At 46.5% G+C, this 23,111-nt stretch overlaps 1 protein-coding gene and 2 non-coding genes across 44 annotated transcripts in view; 1 reads left to right on the top strand and 2 right to left on the bottom strand.

Annotated features, from left to right (window-relative positions):
- The window catches only part of NCOA3 (nuclear receptor coactivator 3), a 232,890-nt gene that overhangs the window by 60,319 nt on the left and 149,460 nt on the right, over nt 1–23,111 (top strand). For 13 of the 42 annotated variants that reach the window (XM_063633348.1, XM_063633339.1, XM_063633332.1 and 10 more), the window contains exon 1: nt 22,741–22,870. The exons of 1 other annotated variant lie outside the window; for it this stretch is intronic. The gene's annotated coding sequence lies outside the window, so the exon portion shown is untranslated. Of the gene's footprint in view, nt 1–21,693; nt 21,809–22,703; nt 22,871–22,906; nt 23,020–23,111 lie in introns of those variants that run through there. 28 more of the 42 variants (XM_063633347.1, XM_063633344.1, XM_063633352.1 and 25 more) reach the window with 12 other exon arrangements.
- Nucleotides 3,376–3,479, bottom strand: LOC129474990 (U6 spliceosomal RNA). The gene has a single exon (XR_008654727.1). It is a non-coding gene; the product is annotated as a U6 spliceosomal RNA (small nuclear RNA).
- Nucleotides 12,845–12,952, bottom strand: LOC129474980 (U6 spliceosomal RNA). Its single transcript, XR_008654719.2, has one exon. It is a non-coding gene; the product is annotated as a U6 spliceosomal RNA (small nuclear RNA).

Raw genomic sequence — 23,111 nt, 5'->3', positions numbered from 1 at the left:
TTTCTTCCCTCCCTCCTTCCTTCTTTTTCTCTTTCCTTCCTTCCCTCCCTCCCCTCCTCTCCCATCCTTCCTTCCTTCCTTTCTTTCTTTTTCTTTCTTTCTCTTTCTTTCTCTCTCTCTCTTTCTTTTCCTTCCTTCCTTCCTTCCTTCATTTCCTTTCTTTCCTTTATTTTTCTATTGACAGGATCTTGCTCTGTGACTCAGGCTGGAGTGCAGTGGTGCAATCTCGGCTCACTGCAACCTTCTCCCGCAGGCTCAAGCAATCCTCCCACCTCAGCCTCCCGAGTAGCTGGGACCACAGGTGTGCACCACCATGCTGGCTATTTTTTGGTATTTTCAGTAGAGATGGAGTCTCATTATGTTGCCCAGGCTGGTCTTGAATTTCTGAGCTCAAGCAATCCGCCCGCCTTGGCCTCCAAAAGTGCTGGGATTACAGATGTGAGCCACCATGCCTGGCCAAAACCCTGTCTCTACAAACAATACAAAAATAGCCAGGTTTGGTGGTGTGTGCCAGTAGTCCCGGCTACTTAGGAGGCTGAGGTGGGAGGATAGATTGAGCCAGAGAGATCGAGGCTGCCATGAGCCATTATCCTGCCACTGCACTCCAGCCTGGGTGACACAGTGAGACAGTGAGACTGTCTCAAAAAACAAAAACAAACAAACTGATTATATTGAAGTATCATAAAGCAAGTTATAGACATGAAGTCACCCACAAAACCTAACAATGCCACTTCCCAGGGGTTCAATTCTCTACTTTCTCTTGCTGTCCACATCTAATCTGTTTTGAAGTTTTTCTTGTCTAGCTTCAACATATACCCTGAAGCCCCATCCTTTCTCCTACATCGTCTTAGCCCAAGCTCATATCCCCTCTTGCCTAGAATACCGCAGCCACTTCTCATCTGGTATCCTCTCCCAGTCTTGACCCAACTCCCCACACAGTCACCGGGGTTATCGTTGGAAAATGCAAGTCAGATCATGTCACTCTGTTAAAAACACATCCAGTGGCTACTGCAATTAGAATAAATGGCAAACTTCTTTTATGACCGACAAGAACCTGCATGCCCAGACCCTGCCTCTCTGTCTGGCATTCTCATTGCTTCTTGAGCCTTGCTTATCACGCCCAGGTATACTGGCGTCTTCCTCTTTCTGCACATATCAAACTCTTGGTACTTGAAATCGTCTGGATTGTACCCCACTCCCAGCCTGAATTCTGTGCTTGACAAAAGGCTGCCTTTTCTATCCACTTACCTAAAGAAAGTGAAGAAATGTCTAAGATGTGCTGGTAGGTGAAAAAAGTAAGGTGGGAAGGATGTATTGCATACATGTTACCTTTTTATTTATTTATTTATTTGAGATGGAGTCTTACTCTGTTGTCCAGGCTGGAGAACAGTGGCGTGATCTCAGCTCACCGCAACCTCTGCCTCCTGGGTTCTAGCGATTCTCCTGCCTCAGCTTCCCGAGTAGCTGGGATTACAGGTGTGCACTACCATGCCTGGCTAATTTTTGTATTTTTATTTTTCATTTTTATTTCTATTTTTTTGAAACAGAGTCTCTCTCTGTCGCCCAAGCTGGAGTGCAGTGGTGCGGTCTTGGCTTACTGCAACCTCTGCCTCCCGGGTTCAAGCGATTCTCATGCCTCAGCCTCCCAAGTAGCTGGGATTACAGGCACGTGCCACCACGCCAGCTAATTTTTGTATTTTTAGTAGATATGGGGTTTCGCCATATTGGCCAGACTGGTCTTGAACTCCTGATCTCAAGTGATCCACCCACCTTGGCTTCCCAAACTGCTGGGCTTACAGGCCAGGCTGTAATCCAGTCTGGCCTGTGATCCACCGATCCCTGGCCATGTTGGCCAGGCTGGTCTTGAACTCCTGACTTCAGGTAATCCACCCGCCTCAGCATCCCAAAATGCTGGGTTTACAGGCCATGCACCTGGCCTAAAAATTCTGTAGATACAAGGTCTTGCTGTGTTGTCCAGGCCAGTCTCAAACTTCTGGCTTCCAATGACTCCCACCTCAGCCTCCCAAAATACTGGGATTACAAGCATAAGCCACTGCACCTGGCCTCTATGTTACCATTTAAGTAAAAAACAGGAGATATATTTTTTGCTTGTACATGATTCAAATACCTCTGAAAGGATACACAAGAAACAGTTAACTCTTGTTGTCTCTAGGGAAAGATGCTGGGTGTCTAGGGAAGAGTGGAAGAAAGATTTTCACCAGAAATCTTTTGTACCTTTTGAATTTTGAACCACATTATACCTGGTCAAAGTAAATTAACAAATAAATACCATCAAGCCTAACTAGTTAAATAAGTAGTTCTGTGATTATTCTGTACCTGTCACAAGCTATTTTTTTTTTTTTTTTTGCAGCACTGATTACAATCTGTAATTATCTTGCTTTTGTGTATGTGTTAACTGATGTTCTGTCCCCGTCCCCGCTGGATTACAAAGTCCAGAGAGGAGAGACTGTTGCTCTTTGTGTCTCACCATTACATTCCTAAGAATTAACACAGTGCCGGGTAAACGGCAGGATATCAACAAATATATCTCTGGGATTTTTTTTTTTTTTTTTTTTTTTTTTTCTGAGACAGAGTCTCACTCTGTCACCCAACCTGGAGTGCAGTGGCGCAGTCTCAGCTCACTGCAACCTCCGCCCCCTGGTTCAAGCGATTCTCCTGCCTCAGCCTCCCCCGTAGCTGGGATTATAGGCACCTGCCACCAAGTCTGGCCAGTTTTTGTATATGTATATATTAAGATAGGGTCTTGTTCTGCCGCTCAGGCTGGAGTGCAGTGGCGCTATCATGGCTCACTGCAGCCTGGAACTCCTGGGCTGAAGTGCTCCTCCGGCCTCAGCCTCCCAAGTAGCCAGGACTACAGGCATGTGCCACCATGCCCAGCTAATTTTTTTTTTTGAGACCGAGTCTGTTGCTCTGTCTCCCAGGCTGGAGTGCAGTGGCGCGATCTCAGCTCACTGCAACCTCTGCCTCTTGGGTTCAAGTGATTCTTGTGCCTCAGCCTCAAGAGTAACTGGGACTACAGGCACGCACCACCATGACCAGCTAATTTTTGTAATTTTAGTAGAGACGGGGTTTCACCATGTTGGCCAGGCTGGTCTCAAACTCCTGACCTCAGGTGATCTGCCTGCCTCAGCCTCCCAAAGTGCTGGGATTACAGGCATGAGCCACTGCACCCGGCCTCCCAGCTAATTTTTGCGTTTTTTGTAGAAATGCGGTTTCACCATGTTGCCCAGGCTGGTCTCGAACTTCTGGGCTCAAATGATCCTTCTGCCTTGGCCTCCCAAATTGCTGGGATTATAGGGATGAGCCACTGCGCCTGGACTGTTTTTCTGTTTGTTTGTTTGTTTGTTTGTTTTTTTAAATATGAGACACTTCATGAATTTGCATGTCATCCTTGTACAGGGGCCATGCTAATCTTTGTGTTATTCCAATTTTAGTATGTGTACTGCTGCAGGGAGCATAAATATTTGTTGAATGAATGAATCTTGTCCAGTGGGGACAAGGTGGAAAGGAAGGTGCAATACAATCACTTGTGGATTCAGGAACTGCATACCTGACCGGCAGACCTGCTTGCTGGCTTGGAATCTCCTGAAGTTCATGACTGTCTAACGAATTCTGAATGCACAGCCATCCTCTGCAATTTCCTTGCCATGTCGGAGGCAGCGAGATAATGCTGAGATTCTATTACCTGCTCTGGGCCTTAGGTTTCATGCCTGCAAAATGGGCTGAGTGAAATAGATCTGTGTTTGCCTAACTTGAGTTGTTCCTGTTCTATCTTTATGATTTTTGCCATATCATCTATATTATTTAGCATTTTTATATCTGTACCATCTATATTAGTTAGCATTTTTCTTGCATCGGTTCACTTATTTTTAGCTATATGAATTTTATTTCAAAAGGAAACGTTATGTCAATACATAAGCAGAAAACCTATACCTCTTGCCATAAATGGGAGCTAGAAGTAAAAATAAAGACAGTGAAACAACACAATGTGATTATATGCTGGCTGGAGACTGTTGCCTGTACAGGCTTTAGGGTCCAGATCTGCTTGTCCTTTGTCATAGAGGAGATTGGGCTGGGGGTGGTGGCTCATGCCTGTAATCCCAGCACTTTGGGAGACTGAGGTGGGAGAATATTTTGAGGCCAGGAGTTTGAGACGAGCCTGGGCAACATAGGGAGACCCTTGTCTCTACAAAAAAAAAAAAAAAAAAAAAAAAAATTAGCAGGGCATAATGGCACCTGCCTGGGGTCTCAGCTACTTGGGAGGCTGAGGTGGGAAGATCACTTGAACCCAGGAGGTCAAGGCTGCAGTGAGCCACGATTGTGCCACTGCACTCCAGCCTGGGCAACAGAGTGAGACCCTGACTCAAAAAAATCAAAAACAGAAAAGGAGATTGCACCACATTGAGACTTCCTACTAGAGGTAGAATTAGAAGAGGATTGAAAAGGGAGTGACTGAGGCCGGGCGTGGTGGCTCAAGCCTGTAATCCCAGCATTTTGGGAGGCTGAGATGGGTGGATCACCTGAGGTCAGGAATTCGAAACCAGCCTGGCCAACATGGTGAAACCCCATCTCTACAAAAAATACAAAAAATTAGCCAGGGGTGGTGGTGGCGCCTGTAATCCCAGCTACTCGGGAATCACTTGAACCCAGGAGGCAGAGGTTGCCGTGAGCCAAGATCGCACCATTGCACTCCAGCTTGGGCAATGGGAGCCAAACTCCATCTCGAAAAAAAAAGAAAGAAGAAAGAAAGAAAGAAAGAAAGAAGAAAGAGAGAGAGAGAGAGAAAGACAGAAAGAAGGAAAGAAAGAAGGAAAAGAAAGAAAGGAAAAGGGGTGACTGGCTGGGTGTGGTAGCTCACGGCTGTAATCCCAGCACTTCGGGAGACCGGGATGGGAGGGTCACTTGAGGCCAGGAGTTTGAGACCAGCCTGGGCAACATCGTGAGACCCCCGATCTCTACTTAAAAAAAAAAATGAAAAAGAGACTCTTTTCCACAGTGTTTTTTAATGGTGCCCGACTATTTTACCAAAAATAATCTTACCTACACTAGGGGAAACATTGAGTTTAAATTGCTCATTTCACAAACGTAGAAACTGAGTCCCAGTATGGGGGTTGAAATTTTCCAGGGTAGTCATTTGGGAATTTGTCAAGTCTGGACTGTAAGCTTTCATAATAGGAACTGCATTGGCATGTGCTTGGGACAGGTCTGGTACATAGTGTCATTCAATAAATGAGTCCTGAACCAGGCATGGTGACACATGCCTGTAGTCCCAACTACTCAAGAGGCTGAGGCTGGAGGGTCCCTTGAACCCAAGAATTTGAGGTTGCAGTGAACTATGATTGCACCACTGCACTCCAGACTAGGCTACAGAGTAAGACCATGTCTCTAGAAAAAAAAGTAATACTAAATAAGAAAAAAAAGAGAACGAAATTAGTTTTTTTTTTTTGGAGATGGAGTCTTGCTCTGTTGCCCAGGCTGGAGTGCAGTGGTGCAATCTCAGCTCACTGTAACCTCTGCCTCCTGGGTTAAAGTGATTCTCCTACCTCAGCCTCCTGAGTAGCTGGGACTACAGGCGCATGCTGCCATGCCTGGCTAATTTTTTGTATTTTAGTAGAGACGGGGTTTCATCGTTGTTGCCCAGGCTGGTCTCGAACTCCTGAGCTCAGGCAATCCACCTGCCTCGGCCTCCCAAAGTGCTAGGATTATAGGCGTGAGCCACCGTGCCCAGCCAGAAATTAGTTTTTATTTTATTTATGTATTTATTCATTTATTTTGAGATGGAGTCTTGCGCTGTCCCTTGGCTGGAGTGCCGTGGCGCGAACTTGGCTCAGTGCAAGCTCTGCTTCCGGGGTTCACGTCATTCTCCTGCCTCAGCCTCCCGAGTAGCTGGAACTACAGGCACCTGCTACCATGCCCTGCTAACTTTTTTGTATTTTTAGTGGAGACGGGGGTTTCACCGTGTTAGCCAGGATGGTCTTGATCTCCTGACATTGTGATCTGCCCACCTTGGCTTCCCAAAGTGTTGGGATTACAGGCCTGAGCCAGGTTCTTCATCAAACCTGCTTGTTTTTTTTTTTTTTTGACAATATTATTCGGTTTGCATATTTTGGTACCTTCTTTTGTGTCCTTAATAATTATTAGCTCATCTTTCGATGGTTTTTGTGCAAACATGCTATTATCTGAAGCTACGCCTTTGCTTGGTGGGTTGACTCCTAGCTCCAGGAGGATGATTTCTGTGTTGTAATTTCGGATTATATGAGCCCCAAGGCCTGATTTCCTGCCCTTGCATTTGCATTGCAATTGGAGGTCTTTGCTTTCTGAGACCCGTGACACCTCCTCCTCTGGCATAGTATCAGTTCACACTACCCGTTGTGTTTCAGTTCCATTTTTGTTTTTTGACATGGGGGATTTCCCTTTCTTTCCTGTGAACCCTGTGATTCGTTTAAAAGAGTACTTGTTATCTTTTACTCAGAATTTCCAGATGTTTTTGCGGGTGGGGTTGAGTGTTTCAGGCTATCTAATCTGCTGTATTGCTGGAAATTGACCAGCTTTGCGCTTTTTTTAGTATCTTTTCTCTACCCCCTAGCTCTGAATATTCAGTTTCTGTTCTTTCATTTCCCACCCTACTCCCTCCTGTCTTATATATCTTTTATCCCTTCAGCTTCAAATCCTTTTCTTAAAAAGTTGATTTACTCTAGAGTTTCTAATTTAAAGGCATCCCAAGTGGTAATCTCACAGGTCAACCTGGTTCCTGTTGGGCCAGATATTCTAGGTCCAGCCATCTCATAAATCACTTGCCCTACCCATGCATTGGCTGCCCCTGGGGCTGATGCCCATGTCTGACTCAATCAGCTGTGGTGTGAGCAAAAGTTGCCAGTCACATGGTATCAAAGAAGGTGACTTCTGCCCTGTCTTTAGAAGGGTCTGTGGGTAAGTGGGGCAGACATCATGACTGACGTGTACAGTAACATCCTTAACAGGTTTGCAATGTAGTTGATTGATAATAGCCAGAAGGTTTTAAATTTTTTTTTTTTTTTGAGATGGAGTTTCGCTCTTTTTGCCCAGGCTGGTGTGCAATGGTGCGATCTTGTCTCACTGCAATCTCTGCCTCCTAGGTTCAAGCGATTCTCCTGCCTCAGCCTCCCGAGTAGCTGGGATTACAGGCATGCGCCACCACCCCGGCTAATTCTGTATTTTTAGTAGAGACGGGTTTTCTCCATGTTGGTCAGGCTGGTCTTGAACTCCTGACCTCAGGTGATCCACCCACCTCGGCCTCACAAAGTGCTGGGATTACAGGCGTGAGCCACCGCGCCTGGCAAATTTTTATTTTTTTTAAAGCTAGAATCTTAACTTGTCTTATACATTCACCCCTGGCGTAGATACTGTTTGCATGCCCCAACATGGCTACTCCTTCCATGTTCCTATTCTGTAAGTACTAAATCATTGATAGAGGGTTTATCCTCTCAAATAAGCTTACTGTCATCACTTTAAAACACTATTTCTTAGGCCAGGCGCGGTGGCTCACGCTTGTAATCCCAGCACTTTGGGAGGCCGAGGCGGGCGGATCACAAGGTCAGGAGATCGAGACCACGGTGAAACCCCGTCTCTACTAAAAATACAAAAAAATTAGCCGGGCGTGGTGGCGGGCGCCTGTAGTCCCAGCTACTCGGAGAGGCTGAGGCAGGAGAATGGCGTGAACCCGGGAGGCGGAGCTTGCAGTGAGCCGAGATTGCGCCACTGTACTCCAGCCTGGGCGACAGAGCGAGACTCCGTCTCAAAAAAAAAAAAAAAAAAAAAAAAAAAAAAAACACTATTTCTTTTCTTTGCTTTTTTTTTTTTTTTTTGAAACGGAGTTTCACTGCTCTTGTTGCCCAGGCTGGAGTGCAATGACACGGTCTTGGCTCACTGCAACCTCTGCCTCCTGGGTTCAAGCAATTCTCCTGCCTCAGCCTCCTAAGCAGCTGGAATTACAGGCACCCGCCATCACGCTTGTCTAATTTTTATATTTTTAGTAGAGACGGGGTTCCACCATGTTGGCCAAGCTGGTCTTTAACTCTTGACCTCAGGTGATCCGCCCACCTTGGCATCTCTAAGTTCTGAGATTATAGGCGTGAGCCACCACACCTGGTCCCCAAATACATTTTTTAAAAAAGGAAGTGTTTTATTCCAGGGCTGGAGTCAGCCAACATTTAAATGCCCGCCAAACTCTATATGATGGGATACCATATAGCCAGTGAAACATTATGAAGCTGCTTAACACTCAACAGTTAAAAAAGATCTCCCAGATACTTTACTTTTAAAAAAAGTTGTGGATACATTGTAGGTGTATATATCAATGGGGTACATAGGATGCTTGTTACAGGCATGCAATGTGAAATAAGCACATCATGGAGAATGGGGTCCAGATACTTTAAGTTAAAAAAAAAAAAAGAAGTAAAGCAGTGTGTATAATAGGCCTTTTTTTGTGTTACAAAAATGTATATATGTATAGGCCAGATGAGGTGGCTCATGCCTGTAATCCCAACACTTTGGGAGGCCAAGGCAGGCGGATCACTTGAGGTCAGGAGTTCAAGACCAGCCTGGCCAACATGGTGAAACCGCGGCTCTACTGAAAATTTAAAAAATTAGCTGGGCGTGGTAGTGCATGCCTGTAATCTCAGCTACTTGGGAGGTTGAGTCAGGAGAATTGCTTGAACCCGGGAGGCGGAGGTTACAGTGAGCAGAGATCACGCCACTGCACTCCAGCCTGGGTGACAGAGGGAGACTCTGTCTCAGAAAAAAAAAAAAAAAAAAAAAGAATATATATAAATATGTGTGTGTGTGTGTGTTTATTTGTAAATGCATCTCTTAAATAATACCTAAGAAACTGGCAATGGTGGCTCCTCTGGAAGAGGAAGTGGGTGGCTGAGGGACTTATATCGCATTTCCTTTGTAGAAGTTAAAAATAAATGAAGAGGCTGGGCGCAGTGGCTGACACCTGTGATCGAAGTGTAAGCAGCAGTTTGGGAGGCCAAGGCGGAAGGATCACTTGAGGCCAAGAGTTCAAGACCAGCCTGAGCAATATAGTGAGACCTTGTCTCTACAAAGAAATTTTAAAAATTAGCTGGGTGTGGTGGTATGCGCTTGTAGTCTCAGCTACTCAGGAGCCTGAGAAGCAGTGGAATAGTCTGAGCTGCGGTGAGCTATGACTGTACCACTGTACTCTAGCCTGGGTGACAGAGCAAGACCTTGTCTCTAATAAAATAAAAAATAAGGGCAGGGCGCGGATTACACGTGCCTGTAATCCCAGTTACTCGGGAGGCTGAGGCAGGAAAATCACTTGAGCCCAGGAGGTGGAGATTGTAGTGAGCCAAGATTGCACCCTTGCTCTCCAGCCTGGGTAACAGAGCGAGACTCTGTCTCAAAAAATAAAATAAAATAAAAGGAAGGAGGAAAAAGAAAGGAAAGAGGAAGACAGGTGGAAAGGAAAGAAAATATTGTCTGGGTACAGTGGCTCATGCTTGTAATCCCAGCACTTTGGGAGGCCGAGGCAGGCAGATCACCTGAGGTCAGGAGTTCCATACCAGCCTGGCAAACATGGTGAAACAAAAATTAGCCATGTATGCTGGCACATGCCTTTAATCCCAGCTACTCGGGAGGCTGAGGCATGAGAATCACTTGAACCTGGGAGATGGAGGTTACAGTGAGCCAAGATCTCGTAACACTGCACTCCAGCCTAGGTGACGGAGCAAGACTCTGTCTCAAAAAAAAAAAAAAAAAGAAAATGGGCTCGGAGTGGTGGCTCACTCCTGTAATCCCAGCACTTTGGGAGGCCAAGGCAGGTGGATCACCTGAGGTCGGGAGTTCGAGCCCAGCCTGACCAACATGGAGAAACCCTGTCTCTACTAAAAATACAAAATTAGCCAGGCGTGGTGGTGGACGCCTGTAATCCCAGTTACTCAGGAGGCTGAGGCAGGAGAATCGCTTGAACCCGGGAGGCAGAGGTTGTGGTGAGCCGAGATCATGTCATTGCACTCCAGCCTGGACAACAAGAGCAAAACTCCATCTCAAAAAAAAAAAAAAAAAAAAGAGAGAAAATGTAAGAATAGCTCCTAAGCCAAGGTGGGAAAATATTTGCGAAGAATGGCAACACCTCACATTTATCTGTCTCTAGAAAAAGGCAAGGGTTAAGTCAGTTCCTCAAAAGGCCACCTCAGAAGCCATGGCCTTCCCACTGGCAGTACTTCTCTCTTGACTTTACCCTTGAGAGGAATTGGGATCGCAGATCTATATACCAAACCTGGCCCAGAGGTTTGAGGTCATGAAAAAGAATATGGGGGCCAAAAAGTCACCCTCCTAGCTCAGTGTCTTCAAGCCTTTGGCTGAATCACAGACAGCAACAAATATATTTCACATTGTAATTCAGTATTGACACTTGTATTTCTTTCTTTTTTTTGAGATGGAGTTTTCACTCTTGTTGCCCAGGCTGGAGTGCAATGGTGCGATCTCAGCTCACTGCAACCTCTGCCTCCTGGGTTTAAGCAATTTTCCTGCCTCAGCCTCTGGAGTGGCTGGGATTACAGGTGCATGCCACCATGCCCAGCTAATTTTTGTAGGTTTTTTGTTTGTTTGTTTTTTTTTTTTTTTTTTTTTTTTTTTTTTTTTTGGAGACGGAGTCTCGCTCTGTCACCCAGGCTGGAGTGCAGTGGCGCAGTCTCGGCTCACTGCAAGCTCCGCCTCCCGGGTTCACGCCATTCTCCTGTCTCAGCCTCTCCGAGTAGCTGGGACTACAGGCGCCCGCCACCACGCCCGGCTAATTTTTTTGTATTTTTAGTAGAGACGGGGTTTCACCGTGGTCTCGATCTCCTGACCTTGTGATCCGCCCGCCTCGGCCTCCCAAAGTGCTGGGATTACAAGCGTGAGCCACCGCGCCCGGCCTGTTTGTTTGTTTTTTAAGATGGCCGGCTAATTTTTGTATTTTTTTTAGTAGAGATGGGGTTTCATCATATTGGTCAGGCTGGTCTTGAACTCCTGGCCTAAGGTGATCCGCCCACCTTGGCGTCCCAAAGTGCTGGGATTACAGGCGTGAGCCACCGTGTCTGGCCTATATATATACATTTTTGTAACACACAAAAAAAAGGCCTATTATACATACTGCTTTACTTTTTTTTTTTTTAACTTAAAGTGTCTGGACCCCATTCTCTGTGATGTGCTTATTTCACATTGCAAGACTGTAACAAAACATCCTATGTACTTCATTGATATATACACCTACAATGTATCCACAACTTTTTTTAAAAGTAAAGTAGCGCAGTGGCTCATGCCTGTAATCCCAGCACTTTGGGAGGCCGAGGTGGGCGGATCACCTGAGGTTGGGAGTTCGAGACCAGCCTGACTAACATGGAGAAACCTCATCTCTACTAAAAATACAAAATTAGCCGGGCATGGTGGTGCGTGCCTGTAATCCCAGCTTCTCGGGGGGCTGAGGCAGGAGAATCACTTGAACCCGGGAGGCGGAGGTTGTGGTGAGCCGAGATCGTGCCATTGCACTCCAGCCTGGGCAACAAGAGCAAAACTCCGTCTCAAAAAAAAAAAAAAAAAAAAGTAAAGTATCTGGGAGATCTTTTTTAACTGCTGAGTGTTAAGCAGCTTCATAATGTTTCACTGATTACATGATATTCCAACATATAGTTTGGCTGACTCATAGTATCCCATCATATAAAGGTTGGCTGACTCCAGCCCTGGAGTAAAACACTTCCTTTTTTAAAAAATGAATTTGGGGGCCAGGTGCAGTGGCTCATGCCTGTAATCTCAGCACCTAGGGAGGCTGAGGTGGGCAGATCACCTGAGGTCATGAGTTCAAGACCAGCCTGCCTAACATGGTGGAACCCCGTCTCTACTAAAAATACAAAAATTAGCTGGACATGGTGGTGGGTGCCTGTAATTCCAGCTGCTTGGGAGGCTGAGGCAGGAGAATTGCTTGAACCTGGGAGACAGAGGTTGCAGCGAGCCAAGACCGTGCCATGGCACTCTAGCCTGGGCGACAAGAGCAAAACTCTGTCAAAAAAAAAAAAAAAAAGAAATAGAGTTTTAAAGTGATGACAGTAAGCTTATTTGAGAGGATAAACCCTCTTCCAGTGATTTAGTACTTACAGATTAGGAAGGAGTAGACATGTTGGGGCATGCAAACAGTTCTATGCCAGGGGTGAATGTATAAGGTAAGTTGAGATTCTAGCTTTAAAAAAATAAAAATTAAAACCCTGTGGCTATTATCAATCAATTACATTGCAAACCTGTTAAGGATGTTACTGTACAGGATTTTGCATGGACATATGTTTTCAATTCACTTGAGTATATACTTACGGGTATAATTGATGGGTCATATGGCAATTCTTTGTTTAACATTTTGGAGAACTGCCCACCAATTTGCCGAAATGGTGTACCATTTTACAGTCCCACCAACAGTGTACAAATGGTTCAATTTCTCTACATTGTTGTTAACACTTAACAAAACAAAACAAAACAAAACAAAAACCTGGGGTCGGGTGCAGTGGCTCACGCCTGTAATCCCAGCACTTTGGGAGGCTGAGGCAGGCGGATAACCTGAGGTCAGGATTTCAAGACCAGCCTGGCCAACATGGTGAAATCCCGTCTCCATTAAAAATACAAAAAATTAGCTGGGCCTGGTGGTGGACGCCTGTAATCCCAGCTACTTGGGAGGCTGAGGCGGGAGAATAGCTTGAACCTGGGAGGCAGAGGTTGCCGTGAGCCGAGATCACACCATTGCACTCCAGCCTGGGTAACAAAAGCGAAACTCCATCTCAAAAAAAAAAAAAAAAAAACCCCAAAACTGGAATGCTTCACAGAATTTGCATGTCATCCTTCTGCAGGGACCATGCTAATCTTCTCTGTATTGTTTCAGTTTTAGTGTATGTGCTGCCAACATGATCATAGTCCTTATTTGTATGTTAGCCCTCTTACAATGGATACTTTTAAAGCATTTGATAGCAAATGATTTTTTCTTCCAAAGCAAATATGTTTAATATGTAAGGCTAGAAAGGAAAAACAAAACAAAAATGAGCTGGGCTTCAAATTCTTCCAGCTGTGGAGTCATTTGCAGGTCGTGGAGCAGGACAAGTCTGTTGCAGCCAGGCCAGGTGCCAATTCCAACGGGCGCATGTGTCATCTCTGGCACGAAAATCACAGGTCGCCAAACCCTGATTTGAGTTTAAAGGAAGAGGCATGAACAAGGCGATTCCGGGTTGTAAAGCTCAGGCTGCTCTTTATCTCCAAAAATCTGCCTTAAATATGATTCTTCTCAGGGGTGTTTTTCCCCTCTTTAAGCAAAAGAAGAAGTCAAGTACTTGTTTACCCTAAATTGCATTTTTTGATCTCTCTCTTCTGCTCTCTCTTTCCCCCTCAGTTGTGTGTCCTTCCCAGGGAGAAAAGTGGTTCAGAGTACAGCCTGGGGGTGGAGCTTGGGGCTGTGCCAGTTCATTTTCAGATTAGGTATTTCGAAACAGAGTTTTAGGCATGTGCAGGGTTTAGGCTTCTACCCAAGGAATCTATTTTCACTTGCAGGGAAATTTCACACTGTAATTACTATAATGAAGCAAAATATGGTGTGGGGTGAGGGAGGAGAACATTGTTACTAACCCTTGGATATTAACCCCTACGAAGCAAGTTTGGAACTGCCATACATGATCATTATTAACATTTGAGTGCTTTGTGCTTGACACTGTGTTTAGAGCTTTGACTATGCTGTTCTATTTAATCCTGATAATACCCTATGACATAAGCATTATTGTTGTTGTTATCATTATCAGTGTTCTCACTTTAGGAAATGGAGGCACAGAAAGTTCAAGTAACCAGCCACTATCACACAGCTTTGTAAGTAGCAGAACCAGCTTAGCAGGTTAGGCAGTGAGTGTCAAAGCCCACATTTTCTTTTTCATCTTTTTTTTTTTTTTTTTTTTTTAGACTCCAGGGTAGAGTGTAATCACCTTGACCTCCCTGGCTCTAGTGAGCCTCCTGCCTCAGCCTCCCAGTAGCTGGGACTACAGGTGCACACCATCATACTTGGCTAATTTATGTATGTATGTATGTATTTTTGAGACCGTGAGCCCTGCGATCTCGGCTCACTGCAGCCTTAACCTCTTTGGCTCAGGTGATCCTCCCACCTCAGCTTCTTGAATAGCTGGGAGACCACTCAAGGCGCATGCCACCACACTTGGCTAATTTTTTTTTTTTTTTTTTGTACAGGCAGGGTTTTGCCATGTTGCCCAGGCTGGTCTCAAACTCCTGAGATCAAGTGATCCGCCCACCTGGCCCTCCCAAAGTGCTGGGATTACAGGCAGAGCCACTGCGCCTGGCCATAATTTTTCTAATTTTGTAGAGACAGGGGTCTCACTTTGTTGCCCAGGTTGGGCTTGAACTCCTGAAAAGCCCATACTCTTAACCACTAGGGTATCTGGCTATATCTCACACAATGAAAGAGGGAAGAATGTGGGAGATAGCAGTAGGGACAGAAACTGAGGCAGGAAAATGACTTGAGCCCAAAAGGTCCAGGCTGCAGTGAGCCGTGATCATGCCACTGCACTACAGCCTGGGTAGCAGAATGAGACCCTGTCGCAAAAGAAAAAAAAAAACAAAAAACATCAGTCAGGCATGGTGTCTCACTTCTGTAATCCTAGCGCTTTCAGAGGCTGAGGCAGGAGGATTGCTTGAGGTCAGGAGTTCGAGACTAGCCTGGCCAACATGGTGAAACCCCATCTCTACTAGAAACAAAATTTGCCTGGCGTGGTGGTGCATGCCAGTAATCCCAACTACTCGGGAGGCTGAGGCAAGACAATCGCTTGAACCCAGGAGGCAGAGGTTGCAGTGAGACGAAATTGTGCCATTACACTCCAGCCTGGGTGATGGAGCGAGATTCCATCTCAAAAAATAAAAACAAAGGCTGGGCAAGGTGGCTCATGCCTGTAATTCCAGCACTTTGGGAGGCTGAGGCGGGTGGATCACAAGGTCAGGAGTTCAAGACCAGCCTGGCCAACATAGTGAAACTCTGTCTCTACTAAAAATACAAAAAATTAGCCGGGCCTGGTGGCGGGTGCCTGTAATCCCAGCTACTCGGGAGGCTGAGGCAGGAGAATCGCTTAAACCCAGGAGGCAGAGGTTGCAGTGAGCAGAGATCGCGCCACTGCACCTCAGCCTAGATGACAGTGTGAGACTCTGCCTCAAAACAAACAAACAAACAAACAAAAAAACACAAACCTGTGTACCCTAAACCTAAATGTACTAATTGATCACATTTTGCCACATTTGCTCACCTGTACTCTCTCTCCCTGTGTGTATGCATTTTTTCTCCCTAAATCATTTGACAGTAAGTTGCAAGCAGGCTAGTTACCATTGTTACTGGTCTAGAGTTCCTTTCATATAAAACATGTGACCCAAGCTAGATCAATTGAACAGATTACTCTTTGGAATTTGAATCTTGGAATAGGGTAATGAGAGGACAGCATAAAATGATTGGTCTTCTCTAGATCTACTGCTGGTCTCAGATAAGATGTTCAAGTATGGCCAGGCAGGGTGGCTCACACCTGTAATCCCAGCACTTTGGGGGGCCAAGGCAGGTGGATCACCTGAGGTCAGGAGTTCAAGACCAGCCTGGCCAACATGGTGAAACACTGTCTTTACTAAAAATACAAAAATTAGCCAGTTGTGGCGGCACATGCCTGTAATCCCAGCTACTTGGGAGGTGAGGCAGGAGAATTGCTTGAACCCGGGAGGTGGAGGTTGCAGTGAGCCATGATTGCGCCATTGCACTCCAGCCTGGGTGACAAGAGTGAGACTCTGTCTCAAAAAAAAAAAAAAAAAAAAGGGAAAAGCTAAAGATGTTCAAGTATCTTCAAGTATCTTCTCTTCCCTTGCTTTCTTTTTCTTTTTTTAAATCTTTTTTTATTTATTCACTTTTACTTTTCTTCTTTTCTTCCCTTTGTTTCTGGTATTTCTGACCTGGCCCTCCAGCCTTCCCATTGATTCTTTGAGTTCCTGGATATCATTTTGCTACATTTCAGAGTCTATTGCTGTTGCTTGCAACCCAAGAATCCTAACTGGCACAGCTGCCCTTGAGGAAGTACACAGTCATCCTGGCAGCATGCAAGTAGAGGCTTCATGCACTCAGAAATATTTGTAGGCAGGATCTCTTCATTTTTGGAGGGCTTGTTCTAGTTGACCTTCTAATCCTATCCTCAGAGAATTTGTGCCTTTGGGTCCCCTAGACCAAGCCAATTTTATTGGGGGATAATTTCAGAATTTGAAATTATTCTTCCTACCTATTAAAAGTTCTCAGCCACAGTTCAACAAAACTTCACACTTACATAGTATTTCTTTTGTTTTCTTTTTTGAGATGGAGTCTCGCTCTCTCGCCCAGGCTGGACTGCAATGGCGCTCTCTTGGCTCACTGCAAGCTCCGCGTCCCGGGCTCACGCCATTCTCCTGCCTCAGCCTCCCGAGTAGCTGAGACTACAGGCGCCTGCCACCGCGCCTGGCTAATTTTTTGTATCTTTAGTAGAGATGGGGTTTCACCGTGTTAGCCAAGATGGTCTCGATCTCCTGACCTCGTGATCCGCCGGCCTCGGCCTCCCAAAGTGCTGGGATTACAGGCGTGAGCCACCACGCCCGGCCCACACTTACATAGTATTTCAATGATCCATTGCTGCATAGCAAATCACTGTAAAGATTAGTGGCTGAAAGAACAACATCTTTATTATCTCCCATGATTCTCTTGGTTGATTAGGTTCAGTGGGATGGTTCTTCTGTTCCAGTTCTTTTTTTTTTTTTTTTTGAGACAGAGTCTCACTCTTTCGCCCAGGCCAGACTGCAGTGGTGCAATCTTGGCTCACTGCAAGCTCCGCCTCCCAGGTTCATGCGGTTCTCCTGCCTCAGCCTCCCGAGTAGCTGGGACTACAAGCGGCCGCCACTGAGCCCGGCTAATTTTTTGTATTTTTAGTAGAGATGGGGTTTCACCATGTTAGCCAGGATGGTCTTGATCTCCTGACCTCATGATCCACCTGCCTCGGCCTCCCAAAGTGCTGGGATTACAGGTGTGAGCCACCATGCCTGGCCTGTTCTAGTTCTTTTTTTAAAAAAATTATTTAATTATGATTTAGTTTTTTTTTTTTTTTTTTTTCGAGACGGAGTCTCGCTCTGTCACCCAGGCTGGAGTGCAATGGCGCGATCTTGGCTCACTGCAAGCTCCGCCTCCTGGGTTCAAGCGATTCTCTTGCCTCAGCCTCCCGAGTAGCTGGGACTACAGGCTCCCGCCACCACCCCTGGCTAATTTTTTGTATTTTTAGTAGAGACAGGGTTTCACCATGTTAGCCAGAATGGTCTCGATCTCCTGACCTCGTGATCTGCCCACCTTGGTCTCCCAAAGTGCTGGGATTACAGGCGTGAGCTACTGTGCCCGGCCTATTTAGTTTTATTTTCTATTTTATTTTATTTTTTTGAGATGGAGTTTCACTCTTCTTGCCCAGGCTGGAGTGCAGTGGTGCGATCTCGGCTCACTGCAGCCTCTGACTCCTGGGTTCAAGTGATTCTCCTGCCTCAGACTGAGTAGCTGGGATTACAGGTGTGTGCCACCATGCCCAGCTAAATGTATTTTTAGTAGAGACAGGGTTTCACCATGTTGGTCAGGCTGGTCGCGAACTCCTGACCTCAAATGACCCACCTGCCTTGGCCTCCCAAAGTGCTGGGATTACAGGCATGAGCCACTGTGCCTGGCCATTTATTTTTATTTTTAAAAACTACCAATTTTCCTTTTTTATAACTTTTTTTTCACAATGTTCTGGTCAAGGCTATAGTCACCTGGGGCCTCTAAGGACTGAAATGTATGAGAAGACTCATTTGCATGGCTGACAGTTACTGCAGGCTCTTGCCTGGAATCTCAGCTGGGGCTGCCAAGTGGAGTGCCTCAATTTTACTTCATGTAGCCCCTCCATGTGGCTTGGGCTTCCCATAATCTGGCATCTGGGTTCCATGAGGAAGAAAGTGTCAGCTGCCAATCATCTTTATTTTATTTATTTTATTTTATTTTATTTTATTTTAGACAGAGTCTCACTCTGTTGCCTGGGCTGGAGTGCAGTGGCACAATCTTGGCTCATTGCAACCTCTGCCTCCCAGGTTCAAGCGATTCTCCTTCCTCAGCCTCCAGAGTAGCTGGGGTTACAGGCATGTGCCATGGCACCTGGCTAATTTTTGTACTTTTAGTAGAGATGGGGTTTCACCGTGTTGGCCAGGCTGGTCTCGAACTCTTGACCTCAGGTGATCCACCTGCCTCAGCCTCCCAAAGTGCTGGGATTACAGGCATGAGCCACCCCAATCATCTTAAAGCCTAGAGTTGAAAGTTCCGTGGCATCACTTCCACCATTTCCATTGGTCAAACAGTTACAGAGCCAACTCCAATTCAAGGAAGAGGAAATAAAGCCTACCTCTCAATGTAGGAGTGGCCTGTGCAAACAGCAGGAAAGAATGATGGTGGGCACCTCCACAGACTATCTCTTAGAGCATGTCACTCATTTGGCTTAGATTTTGAGTCTAGAGCAGTGTTTCCACATGTCACTCACTACAAGATCACCTACAGGTTCCATCAAACTCTGCCAATGTTTGCCAGGCACAGTGGCACATGCCTGTAATCCCAGCATGTTGAGAGGCTGAGGAGGTTGGATTACTTGAGGTCAGGAGTACAAGACCAGCTTGGCCAACATGGTAACACCCCATCTCTACTAAAAATACAAAAATCAGCCAAGTGTGGTGGCACATGCCTGTAATCCCAGCTACTTGGGAGGCTGAGGCAGAAGAAGCCCTTGAACTCAGGAGGTGGAGATTGCAGTGAGCTGAGATCACACCACTGCACTCCAGCCTGGGCAACAGAGCAAGGCTCTGTCTCACAAAAATTCAGCTGAGCCAGGAGTTTGAGGTTACAGTGAGCCATGATTGTGCCACTGCATTCCAACATGGAGAAACCCCGTCCCTACTAAAAATGCAAAAAATTAGCTGGGCATGGTGGCATGTGCCTGTAATCCCAGCTACTCAGGAGGCTGAGGCAGGAGAATCACTTGAACCCGGGAGTCAGAGATTGTGGTGAGCCGAGATCACGCCATTGCACTCCAGTCTGGGCAACAAGAGTGAAACTCCATTTCAAAAAAAAAAAAAAGAAAATTCTAAAAAAATTCAGATGGTGTATGGTATGAATCATTATGAAGACAAAGCAGGGTGATATGACTGTGTTTGTGTCTGTGTGTGTGTTTAGTGCTTTAGAAGTTCTATCCGAGAAGGAGATATTGCAGCAGAGACTTGAATGGCAATAGAGTGCAAGCCAGGAGGAAAGAAAATTCTAGACAAAAGGAACAACAGGGGCACAGGTCCTGAGGCAGGAATATGCTTGGTGTGTTCAGGAATGTTAGTGTGACATGGGGTGAGAAATAGGGAAAGATATATCACCTGAGATCAGGGAGGGGAGCAGAGACCAAATCAATTAGGGTCAAAGTAGTTTGTTTTCTTAAATGGAGTCAGGGTCTCCCTCTGTCACCCAGGTTGGAGTGCACTGGCACAATTACAGCTCACTGCAGCCTCGAACTTCTGGGCTCAAGCAATCCTCTCACCTCAGTTTTCTGAGTAGCTAGGACTAGAAGCGTGGGCCGCCACATCCAACTAGGGTCTGAGTTTTATCCCAAATGCAGTGGGATGCCATTCGAAGCTGTTTAGGTTGGAAGTTTTCTGTTTTGTTTTTTTTTTGTTTTTGAGATGGAGTTTCGCTCTTGTTGCCCTGGCTGGAGTGCAGTGGCACGATCTCGGCTCACTACAACCTCTGCCTCCTGGGTTCAAGAGATTCTCCTGCTTCAGCCTCCCAAGTTGCTAGGACTACAGGTGTGTGCCACCATGCCCAGCTAATTTTGTATTTTTAGTGGAGACAGGGTTTCACTGTGTTGGTCAGGCTGGCCTCAAAACCCTGACCTCAAATGATCCACCTGCCTTGCCTTCCCTGAGTGCTGGAATTACAGGTGTGAACCACCGTACCCGGCCTAGGTTGGAAGTAACATGATTTAATACATGATTTTTCAAGGATCCCTCTGGCTACTGTATTGGGAGTGCCTTGTATAGGATCAATGGGAGAGAAGAAAGGAGAGTAGCTAGGAGACAGGTTCAGTTGCTGAGGTGAAAGGCCATACATGTGTGAGCATTTCATCTCTGGGTTCTCAGCATCTAATGCAGTATTTTATTTTATTATTTTTATTTTATATATATATATATATATATTTGAAATGGAGTCTCACTCTGTCACCCAGGCTGGAGTGCACTGGTGCAAGCATGGCTCACTGTGGCCTTGACCTCCCCTACTCAGGCAATCCTCCTACCTCAGCCTCCTGAGTAGTTGGGAATACAAGCAGGCGCCACCACACCAAGCTAATTTTAAAATTTTTTGTAGAGACTGGGTCTCTGCTTTGTTGCCAAGGCCAGTCTTGAACTCCTGGGCTCAAGCAATCTCTCGGCCTTCCAAAGTGTTGGGATTACAGGCCTAGCCACTGTGCCCTGGTGGAAAGATTTTTTTTTTTTTTTTTGAGACAGAATTTCGCTCTTGTGGCCCAGGCTGGAGTGCAGTGGCATGATCTCGGCTCACCGCAACCTCTGCCTCCCAGGTTCAAGTGATTCTCCTGCCTCAGCCTCCCGAGTAGCTAGGATTACAGGTGCCTGCCACCATGCCCAGCTAATTTTTTGTATTTTTAGTAGAGACAAGGTTTCACCATGTTGGGCAGGCTGGTCTGGAACTCCTGACCTCAGGTGATCCATCCACCTCGGCCTCCCAAAGTGTTGGGATTACAGGTGTGAGCCACTGTGCCCAGCCTGGAAATGAGATATTTAATTTTTTAATTTTTACTTTTTTTTTTTTGAGACGGAGTTTCACTCTTGTTGCCCAGGTTGGAGTGCAATGGTGCCATCTCGGCTCACCGCAACCTCTGCCTCCAGGTTCAAGTGATCCTCCTGCCTCAGCCTCCTGAGTAGCTGGGATTACAGGCATGTGCTACCATGCCCAGCTAATTATGTATTTTTAGTAGTGACGGGGTTTCTCCATGTTGGTCAGGCTGGTCTTGAACTCCCGACCTCAGGTGATCTGCCTGCCTTGGCCTCCCAAAGTGCTGGGATTACAGGTGTGAGCCACCGCACCCAGTGGAAATGAGATATTTTAAATAACATAAGTAAACAGAAATATATCGTGATTTTAATGATAATTCATGCTCTGAAAAGAAATGAAGAAAGGAATAGGAGTAGGGAAAGCTGGGATCGGAGTGGGCAGGAAGTTAAAATAGAGCAATTAGGGAAAGCCTCACTGAATAAGTGACATTTGGACAATGACCATGGGGAGATTAGGGAATGGGTTATTTGAGTTTTCTGGGAAAATAGTGTTCTTGGCAGAGGAAATAGCAAGTGCACGATCTTTAAGGCCAGAGTGTGCTAAGCACATTGGAGAGGCCAAGGAGTCCAGTGTAGCGGAGTTACAGAAGTGAGTGGAAGAGAAGAAGGTGATGAGTTTAGAGAGGGAAGGGGAGGGCAAGAGACAGGCTGTATAGGGCTTTGCAGGTTACTGCAAGAATTTTGCAGGAGGGACATAAACTGACTTGGTTCTTACCAGGATCCCTCTGGCTGCTGTGTTAAGTATAGACTCTAAGGAGAAAGAGTGGAAGCAGGCAGAACACTGAGGAGGCTGTTGCAGTGGTCCAGGTGGGAAATGATGGTGCTGACCATGGAGGTGGTAAGTGGTCAGATTATTCTATTTTATTTACACTCAACACATCTAATACTGACTCAATATTATCTAACATACAGTCCACATTGAAATTGCCCCCCAAATTCTTTTTACATAAAAAAACATCCTGAATCCAATCAAGTCTCACCTATTGCGTTTAGTTTTCACCTCTTTCATGCTGTCATATTTTAAAAGACTCCAGGCTAGATGTTGTGTAGAATGTCCCACATTCTGAATTCGTTTATTTTTTCATGGTTAGATTCAGGTAAGCTTTTTGTGTGTATGTATGTGGCAAGTATACGACAGAGGTAGCAATATGCTTTCCCCACTGCATCATATTAGGAGACACACAACAAGTCCTGACCCATTATTGGTGGTGCTAAGTTCGATCACTTGGTAAGGGGGTGCCTGCCAGATCTTTCCACTGTAAAGCAAGCTGTTCTTTATTGTAAGTCATAAATACGCTGTGGGATGATACTTCGGGACTAAATATACCGTGAATATACTGCTGCCCAACAACATTTCACCCAGTGACTTTAGCAGCTAAGGAACAACCTCGTGGCTTCCGACCTTGTGCTTCAGTTCGCTCATCTGAAAAATGAGGATGATCATGGTCCCTACGGGATGCTTATTTTGAGGATCCGTGCTTGGCATACCAGAAACGCTCCACAAATGTTAGGTATTACTGGACGAAGGCAAATATGAAAAAAATTAAGGGCAGGGCTAGGACTGCATTCCGGTTCTCCGGATCCTGAGGGAGCTCCCAGTTGATGCTGGGCGAAAGCAGCCGCACGAGCCCACGTGGCCACGCCCTCCGCCGCGGAAGCCAGGGTGGGGGGCGCTGGAACCCTAGGCCGGCCGCGCAAGGCCCCCTGGGACCGGTAGTGCTGGGTGTGGCCTCGGGACTACATATCCCAGTGGCCCCCGCGCGGCGACTTCAGCTGCTGCCGCCTCAGCCCCTCCACAGCGACGGCGGCGGCTGCGGCTTGGTCGGTGGCGGCGGCGGCTGCGGGCTGAGCGGCGAGTTTCCGATTTAAAGCTGAGCTGCGAGGAAAATGGCGGCGGGAGGTGAGTGGAGATAAAGGAGGAGGCGGTGGCGAGCGAGGGGGTGGAGTGCGAGGCGGAGGGAAGAGGGGCGAGTTCCCCAGGCTGCGAGAGCCAGCGGCTTCAGATCTGCCGAGGCACTGAGGGGCGCGCCGGCCGGGGGACGCGCTGAGGTAGTTTCGGGGTGTCGGGGCCGCGCCGCTTCCCCTCAGCCCGGGGGGCGGCCCACGGCTGTCGGAGCGGAGACGAAGCTGGGTGGCAGCCG

The sequence above is a fragment of the Symphalangus syndactylus genome, chromosome 24 (genome assembly GCF_028878055.3).
Source record: "Symphalangus syndactylus isolate Jambi chromosome 24, NHGRI_mSymSyn1-v2.1_pri, whole genome shotgun sequence".
Taxonomy (NCBI): Eukaryota; Metazoa; Chordata; class Mammalia; order Primates; family Hylobatidae; genus Symphalangus; species Symphalangus syndactylus.
This window is presented reverse-complemented; position numbering and strand designations above follow the sequence as displayed.